This window comes from Bubalus bubalis, chromosome 11 (assembly GCF_019923935.1).
Source record: "Bubalus bubalis isolate 160015118507 breed Murrah chromosome 11, NDDB_SH_1, whole genome shotgun sequence".
Taxonomy (NCBI): Eukaryota; Metazoa; Chordata; class Mammalia; order Artiodactyla; family Bovidae; genus Bubalus; species Bubalus bubalis.
The window spans coordinates 1,285,351-1,295,822 of record NC_059167.1 but is presented as its reverse complement, the minus strand read 5'-3'; positions in this window follow the sequence as shown (position 1 = coordinate 1,295,822).

Sequence of the window (10,472 nt, the reverse complement as noted above, 5' to 3'; positions counted from 1 at the left end):
CTCAGGACAGGTCTCCTCTCAGGACTGGTCCCCTATCAGGACAGGTCCCCTCTCAGGACTGGGTCCCTCTCAGGACTGATCCCCTCTCAGGACTTATCCCCTCTCAGGACAGGTCTCCTCTCAGGACTGGTCCCCTATCAGGACAGGTCCCCTCTCAGGACTTATCCCCTCTCAGGATAAGTCCCATCACAGGATAGGTCTCCTCTCAGGACTGGGTCCCTCTCAGGACTGATCCCCTCTCAGGACTTATCCCCTCTCAGGACAGGTCTCCTCTCAGGACTGGTCCCCTATCAGGACAGGTCCCCTCTCAGGACTTATCCCCTCTCAGGATAAGTCCCATCACAGGATAGGTCTCCTCTCAGGACTGGGTCCTCTCTCAGTACTGGTCCCCTCTCAGGACAGGTCTCCTCTCAGGATAGGTATCCTCTCAGGACTGGTCCCCTCTCGGGACAGGTCCCCTCACAGCACAGGTCCCACCTCAGGAGAGGTCACCTCTCAGGACTGGTCCCCTCTAAGGACAGGTCCCCTCTAAGGACTGATCCCCTCAGGATAGGTTCCCTATCAGGATAGGTCTCCTGTCAGGACTGGGTCCTCTCTCAGGATAGGTCTCCTCTCAGGACTGGGTCTCCTCCCAGGACAGGTCCCCTCTCAGTACAAGTCTCCTCTCAGAACAGGTCCCCAGTCAGGATAGGTCTCCTCTCAGGACTGGTCCCCTCTCAGGACAGGTCCCCTATCAGGATAGGTCTCCTCTCAGGACTGGTCCCCTCTCAAGAAAGGTCCACTCACAGGACTGATCCCCTCTCATGACACGTCCCCTCTCAGGACAGGTCCCCTCTAAGAAATGATCGCCTCTCAGGACAGGTCCCCTCTCAGGACTGGTCCCCTCTCAGGACAGGCCCCCTCTCAGGACTGATCCCCTCTCAGGACAGGTCTCGTCTCAGGACCAGTCCCCTCTCAGGACAGGTCCCCTCAGTGCTGATCCCCTCTCAGGACTGGGTCCCCTCTCAGGACTGGTCCCCTCTCAGGACAGGTCCCCTCTCAGGACTGGTCCCCTCTCAGTACAGGTCTCCTTTCAGGATAGGTCTCCTCTCAGGACTGGTCCCCTCTCAGGACAGGTCCCCTCTCAGGATAGGTCTCCTCTCAGGACTGGGTCTCCTCTCAGGACTGGCCCCTCCCAGGACAGGTATCCTCTCAGGATAGGTCTCCTCTCAGGACAGGTCCCCTCACAGGACAGGTCGCCTCTCAGGATAGGTCCCCTCTCAGGACTGGTCCCTTCTGAGGACAGTTGTCCTCTCAGGATAGGTTTCTCAGGACTGGTCCCCTCTATGGACAGGTCCCCTCTCAGGACAGGTCTCCTCTCAGGACAGGTCCCCTCTCAGGATAGGTCTCCTCTCAGGACTGGGTCTCCTCTCAGGACTGGCCCCTCTCAGGACAGGTATCCTCTCAGGATAGGTCCCCTCTCAGGATAGGTCTCCTCTCAGGACTGGGTCTCCTCTCAGGACTGGTCCCCTCTCAGGACAGGTCCCCTCTAAGAAATGATCGCCTCTCAGGACAGGTCCCCTCTCAGGACAGGTCCCCTCACAGGACAGGTCGCCTCTCAGGATAGGTCCCCTCTCAGGACAGATCCCCTCTCAGGACAGGTCTCCTCTCAGGATCAGTTTCTCAGGCCTGGTCCCCTCTAGGGACAGGTCCCCTCTCAGGACAGGTCCCCTCAGGTCTGGATTCCCTCTCAGGACTGGGTCCCCTCTCAGGTTAGGTCTCCTCTCAGGACTGGTCCCCTCTCAGGACAAGTCCCCTCTCAGGACAGGTCTTCTCTCAGGACTGCGTCCACTCTCAGGACAGGTCTCCACTCAGGACTGGGTCCCCTCTCAGGATTAGGTCCCCTCTCAGGACTTGGTCCCCTCTCAGGACAGGTCCCCTCCTAGGACAGGTCGCCTCTCAGGATAGGTCTCCTCTCAGGACTGGGTCTCCTCTCAGGACTGGTCCCCTCTCAGTACAGGTCTCCTTTCAGGATAGGTCTCCTCTCAGGACTGGTCCCCTCTCAGGACAGGTCCCCTCTCAGGACAGGTCCCCTCTCAGGATAGGTCTCCTCTCAGGACTGGGTCCACTCTCAGGACAGGTCTCCTCTCAGGACTGGGTCCCCTCTCAGGACTAGGTCCCCTCTCTGGACTTGGTCCCATCAAGGACAGGTCCCCTCTCAGGACAGGTCCCCTCTGAGGATAGGTCTCCTCTCAGGACAAGTACCCTCTCAGGATAGGTCCCTCTCAGGACTGATCCCCTCTCAGGACATGTCTCCTCTCAGGATATGTCTCTCAGGACTGGTCCCCTCTCAGGACAGGTCTCCTGTCAGGACAGGTCCCCTGTCAGGAGAGGTCCCCGCTCAGGATAGGTCTCCTCTCAGGACTGGGTCCCCTCTCAGGACAGGTCCCCTCTCAGGACTGATCCCCTCTCAGGACATGTCTCCTCTCAGGATATGTCTCTCAGGACTGGTCACCTCTCAGGACAGGTCCCCTGTCAGGAGAGGTCCCCGCTCAGGATAGGTCTCCTCTCAGGTTAGGTGTCTCAGGACTGGTCATCTCTCAGGACAGTTCCCCTCTCAGGATACGTCCCCTCTCAGGATAGGTCTCCTCTCAGGACTGGGTCCCCTCTCAGGACAGGTCCCCTCTCAGGACTGGTCCCCTCTCAGGACAGGTCCCTTCTCAGGATATGTCCCCTCTCAGGATAGGTCTCCTCTCAGAACTGGGTCCCCTCTCAGGACAGGTCTCCTCAGGACTGGTCCCCTCTCGGACAGTCCCCTCTCAGGATAGGTCTCCTATCAGGACAGGTCCCCTCTCAGGACTGGTCCCCTCTCAGGACAGGTCCCTTCTCAGGATAGGTCCCCTCTCAGGATAGGTCTCCTCTCAGAACTGGGTCCCCTCTCAGGACAGGTCTCCTCAGGACTGGTCCCCTCTCGGACAGTCCCCTCTCAGGATAGGTCTCCTCTCAGGACTGGTCCCCTTTCTGGACAGGTCCCCTCTCAGGACTCATCCCCTCTCAGAACAGGTCTCCTCTCAGGACCGGTCCCCTCTCAGGACAGGTCCCCTCAGGACTGATTTCCCTCTCAGGACTGGGTCCCCTCTCAGGACTGGGTCCCTTCTCAGGACTGGGTGCCCACTCATGATAGGCCTCCTCTCAGGACAGTGTCCCCTCTCAGGACAGGTCTCCTCTCAGGATAGGTCTCCTCTCAGGACTGGGTCCCCTCTCAGGACAGGTCCATTTCAAGACAGGTCCCCACTCAGGATAGGTCTCCTCTCAGGACTGGTCCCTCTCAGGACAGGTCGCCTCTCAGGACAGGTCCCCTCTCAGGATAGGTCTCCTCTCAGGACAGGTCCCCTCTCAGGACAGGTATCCTCTCAGGACTGGGTCCCCTCTCAGGACGGGTCCCCTCTCAGGACTGGGTCCCCTCTCAGGACAGGTCCCCTCAGGACTGGTCCTCTCAGGACTAGGTCCCCTCTCAGGACTTCGTCCCCTCTCCGGACTTGGTCCCCTCTCAGGACAGGTCCCCTCAGGACTGGTTCCCTCTCAGGACAGGTCTCCTCTCAGGACTGTTCCCCTCTCAGGACAGTCCCCTCTCAGGATAGGTCTCCTCTCAGGACTGGGTCCCTTCTCAGTCCATATCCCCTCTCAGGATAGGTCTCCGTCCTCTCTCAGGACAGGTCCCTTCTCAGGACTGATCCCCTCTGAGGACAGGTCCCCTCAGGACCGGGTCTCCTCTCAGGACTGTGTCCCCTCTCAAGATAGGTCTCCTCTCAGGACTCTGTCCCCTCTCAGGACAGGTCTCCTCTCCGGACAGGTCCCCTCTCAGATTAGGTCTCCTCTCAGGACAGGTCCCCTCTCAGGACAGGTCCCCTCTCAGGACTGAGTCCCCTCTCAGGATAGATCTTCTCTCAGGACTGGTCCCCTCTCAGGACAGGTCTCCTCTCAGGACAGGTCCCCTCTCAGATTAGGTCCCCTCTCAGGATAGGTCTCCTCTCAGGACAGGTCCCCTCTCAGATTAGGTCCCCTCTCAGCACAGGTCCCTTCTCAGGACTGATCCCCTCCGAGGACAGGTCCCCTCAGGACTCTGTCCCCACTCAGGACATGTCCCCTCTGAGGACAGGTCTCCTCTCCAGACAGGTCCCCTCTCAGATTAGGTCCCCTCTCAGGATAGGTCTCCTCTCAGGACAGGTCCCCTCTCAGATTAGGTCCCCTCTCAGGATAGGTCCCCTCTCAGGACTGGTCCCTTCTGAGGACAGTTGTCCTCTCAGGATAGGTTTCTCAGGACTGGTCCCCTCTATGGACAGGTCCCCTCTCAGGATAGGTCTCCTCTCAGGACAGGTCCCCTCTCAGGATAGGTCTCCTCTCAGGACTGGGTCTCCTCTCAGGACTGGCCCCTCTCAGGACAGGTATCCTCTCAGGATAGGTCCCCTCTCAGGATAGGTCTCCTCTCAGGACTGGGTCTCCTCTCAGGACTGGTCCCCTCTCAGGACAGGTCCCCTCTAAGAAATGATCGCCTCTCAGGACAGGTCCCCTCTCAGGACAGGTCCCCTCACAGGACAGGTCGCCTCTCAGGATAGGTCCCCTCTCAGGACAGATCCCCTCTCAGGACAGGTCTCCTCTCAGGATCAGTTTCTCAGGCCTGGTCCCCTCTAGGGACAGGTCCCCTCTCAGGACAGGTCCCCTCAGGTCTGGATTCCCTCTCAGGACTGGGTCCCCTCTCAGGTTAGGTCTCCTCTCAGGACTGGTCCCCTCTCAGGACAAGTCCCCTCTCAGGACAGGTCTTCTCTCAGGACTGCGTCCACTCTCAGGACAGGTCTCCACTCAGGACTGGGTCCCCTCTCAGGATTAGGTCCCCTCTCAGGACTTGGTCCCCTCTCAGGACAGGTCCCCTCCTAGGACAGGTCGCCTCTCAGGATAGGTCTCCTCTCAGGACTGGGTCTCCTCTCAGGACTGGTCCCCTCTCAGTACAGGTCTCCTTTCAGGATAGGTCTCCTCTCAGGACTGGTCCCCTCTCAGGACAGGTCCCTTCTCAGGATATGTCCCCTCTCAGGATAGGTCTCCTCTCAGAACTGGGTCCCCTCTCAGGACAGGTCCCCTCTCAGGATAGGTCTCCTCTCAGGACTGGGTCCACTCTCAGGACAGGTCTCCTCTCAGGACTGGGTCCCCTCTCAGGACTAGGTCCCCTCTCTGGACTTGGTCCCATCAAGGACAGGTCCCCTCTCAGGACAGGTCCCCTCTGAGGATAGGTCTCCTCTCAGGACAAGTACCCTCTCAGGATAGGTCCCTCTCAGGACTGATCCCCTCTCAGGACATGTCTCCTCTCAGGATATGTCTCTCAGGACTGGTCCCCTCTCAGGACAGGTCTCCTGTCAGGACAGGTCCCCTGTCAGGAGAGGTCCCCGCTCAGGATAGGCCTCCTCTCAGGACTGGGTCCCCTCTCAGGACAGGTCCCCTCTCAGGACTGATCCCCTCTCAGGACATGTCTCCTCTCAGGATATGTCTCTCAGGACTGGTCCCCTCTCAGCACTCATCCCCTCTCAGAACAGGTCTCCTCTCAGGACCGGTCCCCTCTCAGGACTCATCCCCTCTCAGAACAGGTCTCCTCTCAGGACCGGTCCCCTCTCAGGACAGGTCCCCTCAGGACTGATTTCCCTCTCAGGACTGGGTCCCCTCTCAGGACTGGGTCCCTTCTCAGGACTGGGTGCCCACTCATGATAGGCCTCCTCTCAGGACAGTGTCCCCTCTCAGGACAGGTCTCCTCTCAGGATAGGTCTCCTCTCAGGACTGGTCCCTCTCAGGACAGGTCGCCTCTCAGGACAGGTCCCCTCTCAGGATAGGTCTCCTCTCAGGACAGGTCCCCTCTCAGGACAGGTATCCTCTCAGGACTGGGTCCCCTCTCAGGACGGGTCCCCTCTCAGGACTGGGTCCCCTCTCAGGACAGGTCCCCTCTCAGGACTGATCCCCTCTCAGGACATGTCTCCTCTCAGGATATGTCTCTCAGGACTGGTCCCCTCTCAGGACTGGTCATCTCTCAGGACAGTTCCCCTCTCAGGATACGTCCCCTCTCAGGATAGGTCTCCTCTCAGGACTGGGTCCCCTCTCAGGACAGGTCCCCTCTCAGGACTGGTCCCCTCTCAGGACAGGTCCCTTCTCAGGATAGGTCCCCTCTCAGGATAGGTCTCCTCTCAGAACTGGGTCCCCTCTCAGGACAGGTCTCCTCAGGACTGGTCCCCTCTCGGACAGTCCCCTCTCAGGATAGGTCTCCTATCAGGACAGGTCCCCTCTCAGGACTGGTCCCCTCTCAGGACAGGTCCCTTCTCAGGATAGGTCCCCTCTCAGGATAGGTCTCCTCTCAGAACTGGGTCCCCTCTCAGGACAGGTCTCCTCAGGACTGGTCCCCTCTCGGACAGTCCCCTCTCAGGATAGGTCTCCTCTCAGGACTGGTCCCCTTTCTGGACAGGTCCCCTCTCAGGACTCATCCCCTCTCAGAACAGGTCTCCTCTCAGGACCGGTCCCCTCTCAGGACTCATCCCCTCTCAGAACAGGTCTCCTCTCAGGACCGGTCCCCTCTCAGGACAGGTCCCCTCAGGACTGATTTCCCTCTCAGGACTGGGTCCCCTCTCAGGACTGGGTCCCTTCTCAGGACTGGGTGCCCACTCATGATAGGCCTCCTCTCAGGACAGTGTCCCCTCTCAGGACAGGTCTCCTCTCAGGATAGGTCTCCTCTCAGGACTGGTCCCTCTCAGGACAGGTCGCCTCTCAGGACAGGTCCCCTCTCAGGATAGGTCTCCTCTCAGGACAGGTCCCCTCTCAGGACAGGTATCCTCTCAGGACTGGGTCCCCTCTCAGGACGGGTCCCCTCTCAGGACTGGGTCCCCTCTCAGGACAGGTCCCCTCAGGACTGGTCCTCTCAGGACTAGGTCCCCTCTCAGGACTTCGTCCCCTCTCCGGACTTGGTCCCCTCTCAGGACAGGTCCCCTCAGGACTGGTTCCCTCTCAGGACAGGTCTCCTCTCAGGACTGTTCCCCTCTCAGGACAGTTCCCTCTCAGGATAGGTCTCCTCTCAGGACTGGGTCCCTTCTCAGTCCATATCCCCTCTCAGGATAGGTCTCCGTCCTCTCTCAGGACAGGTCCCTTCTCAGGACTGATCCCCTCTGAGGACAGGTCCCCTCAGGACCGGGTCTCCTCTCAGGACTGTGTCCCCTCTCAAGATAGGTCTCCTCTCAGGACTCTGTCCCCTCTCAGGACAGGTCTCCTCTCCGGACAGGTCCCCTCTCAGATTAGGTCTCCTCTCAGGACAGGTCCCCTCTCAGGACAGGTCCCCTCTCAGGACTGAGTCCCCTCTCAGGATAGATCTTCTCTCAGGACTGGTCCCCTCTCAGGACAGGTCTCCTCTCAGGATAGGTCTCTCTCAGGACTGGTCCCCTCTCAGGACAGGTCCCCTAGGATAGGTCTCCTCTCAGGACTGGTCCCCTCTCAGGACTGGTCCTCTTTCAGGACAGGTCCCCTCTCAGGATAGGTCTCCTCTCAGGACTGGTCCCCTCTCAGGACTGGGATCCCTCTCAGGACAGGTCCCCTCTCAGGACAGGTCCCCACTCAGGATAGGTATCTCAGGACTGGTCCCCTCTCAGGACAGGTCCCCTCTCAGTATAGGTCTTCTCTCAGGACTGGTCTCCTCTCAGGACAGGTCTCCTCTCAGGACTGGTCCCCTCTCAGGACTGGTCCCCTCTCAGGACAGGTCTCCTCTCAGGACTGGTCCCCTCTCAGGACAGTCCCCTCTCAGGACAGGTCTCCTCTCAGGACTGGGTCCCTTCTCAGTCCCGATCCCCTCTCAGGATAGGTCTCCGTCCCCTCTCAGGACAGGTCCCTTCTCAGGACTGATCCCCTCCGAGGACAGGTCCCCTCAGGACTGGGTCCCCTCTCAGAACTGGGTCCCCTCTCAGGATAGGTCTCCTCTCAGGACTGGGTCCCTTCTCAGTCCAGATCCCCTCTCAGGATAGGTCTCCATCCCCTCTCAGCACAGGTCCCTTCTCAGGACTGATCCCCTCCGAGGACAGGTCCCCTCAGGACTCTGTCCCCACTCAGGACATGTCCCCTCTGAGGACAGGTCTCCTCTCCAGACAGGTCCCCTCTCAGATTAGGTCCCCTCTCAGGATAGGTCTCCTCTCAGGACAGGTCCCCTCTCAGATTAGGTCCCCTCTCAGGATAGGTCTCCTCTCAGGACTGGTCCCCTCTCAGGACAGGGTCCCCTCTCAGGACAGGTCCCCTCTCAGGACAGGGTCCCCTCTCAGGACAGATCCCCTCTCAGATTAGGTCCCCTCTCAGATTAGGTCCCCTCTCAGGATAGGTCTCCTCTCAGGACAGGTCCCCTCTCAGGATAGGTCTCCTTTCAGGACTGGTCCCCTCTCAGGACTGGTCCCCTCTCAGGACAGGGTCCCCTCTCAGGACAGGTCCCCTCTCAGGACTGGGTCCCCTCTCAGGACAGGTCTCCTCTCAGGATAGGTCTCCTCTCCAGACTGGGTCCCCTCTCAGGATAGGCTCCTCTCAGGACTGGTCCCCTCTCAAGACACGTCTCCTCTCAGGACTGGTCCCCTCTCAGGACAGGTCTCCTCTCAGGACTGGTCCCCTCTCAGGACAGGTCTCCTCTCAGGACTGGGTCTGCTCTCAGGACTGGGTCCCCTCTCAGGACATGTCCCCTCTCAGGACAAGTCTCCTCTCCTGACAGGTCCCCTCTCAGATTAGGTCTCAGCTCAGGACAGGTCCCCTCTCAGCACAGGTCCCCTCTCCGGACTGGGTCCCCTCTCAGGATAGGTCTCCTCTCAGGACTGGTCCCCTCTCAGGACAGGTCTCCTCTCAGGACTGGTCCCCTCTCAGGACAGGTCCCCTAGGATAGGTCTCCTCTCAGGACTGGTCCCCTCTCAGGACTGGTCCTCTCTCAGGACAGCTCCCCTCTCAGGATAGGTCTCCTCTCAGGACTTATCCCCTTTCAGGAATGATCCCCTCCCAGGACAGGTCTCCTCTCAGAATAGGTCCCCTCAGGACTGATCCCCTCTCAGGCCTGGTCCTCTCAGGAGTGTTCCTCTCTCAGGACTGGTCCTCAGGGTCTGCCACCACACTCAACACCCAGTCGGCGTGAAGGTACAGAGGACTGGGTGGAGTGGGGCGCCCCACGGGGTCTGGCACCCGTTAGGGTCCACATAAAGTGTACAGAATGGAGTACATGGCTATCCAACAATCCTCCTCCACTTAGGTATGTCGAATATCCATGAAATTCTTTCATCAAACCCCAAATAATAAACTAATTAAAACTGACTATTCATCTGCATGGAAACAGCACTTTTTCTTTGAGGATTTGATAAGCAAAACCATCTTCACTGGAAACCATGTCCTGCAGCCATGATCAAAGATGAGAACAAGAGGTGGAACAAATCATCGTGTTCAGGGCATCTGAGGAATACCCTTCTGCAAGGAGAGCTCCGTTTTAATTTGCAGAAAAATAATTTTGAGTAAAGCCAAGTAAATTAAAAGTAAATTGCATGAGTGAACTAATTTCCAGTTCAAGAAGGGCTAACAAATTAAAGTGATATGGTTTTTCTTAATTCACAATATAATCTGTAAATATTTGGGGGAGTTAAAATAGTAGTGTTAATATTTCTTACATTAATGAGCATCAACAACAGTATTTACCTACATATAATAAATAATGAGCAAGAAATATATTCACAATGTATTTCTAGGAGCATGTTTGTATTTCTAGGATCCATTTACATTATACAATCTGTCTCATGTCATAAATCGTAATACAATTTTGTTACAAAGGTTTTCTTTTGTCTAGGTATATACTTTTCACATTTTTAAGGCAAGACTTATCACCTCTATTTACCAAAGATTTCCAAAAAATGACCCTCAAATAGGAGACTCTACAAGAGAGGGTAGTGTTCTAAAAATGTAGAGATAAAAAAGCCTCTTGATGAAAGTGAAAGAGGAAAGTGAAAAAGTTGGCTTAACGCTCAACATTCAGAAAACGAAGATCATGGCATCTTGTTCCATCACTTCATGGCAAATAGATGGGGCAACAGTGGAAACAGTGTCAGACTTTATTTTTTGGGGCTCCAAAATCACTGCAGAAGCTGACTGCAGCCATGAAATTAAAAGATGCTTACTCCTTGGAAGGAAAGTTATGACCAACCTAGATAGCATATTAAAAAGCAGAGACATTACTTTGCCAACAAAGGTTCATCTAGTCAAGGCTATGGTTTTTCCAGTGGTCATGTATGGATGTGAGAGTTGGACTGTGAAGAAAGCTGAGTGCCGAAGAATTGATGCTTTTGAACTGTGGTGTTGGAGAAGACTCTTGAGAGTCCCTTGGACTGCAAAGAGATCCAACCAGTCCATTCTGAAGGAGATCAGCCCTGGGTGTTCTTTGGAAGGAATGGTGCTAAAGCTGAAACTCC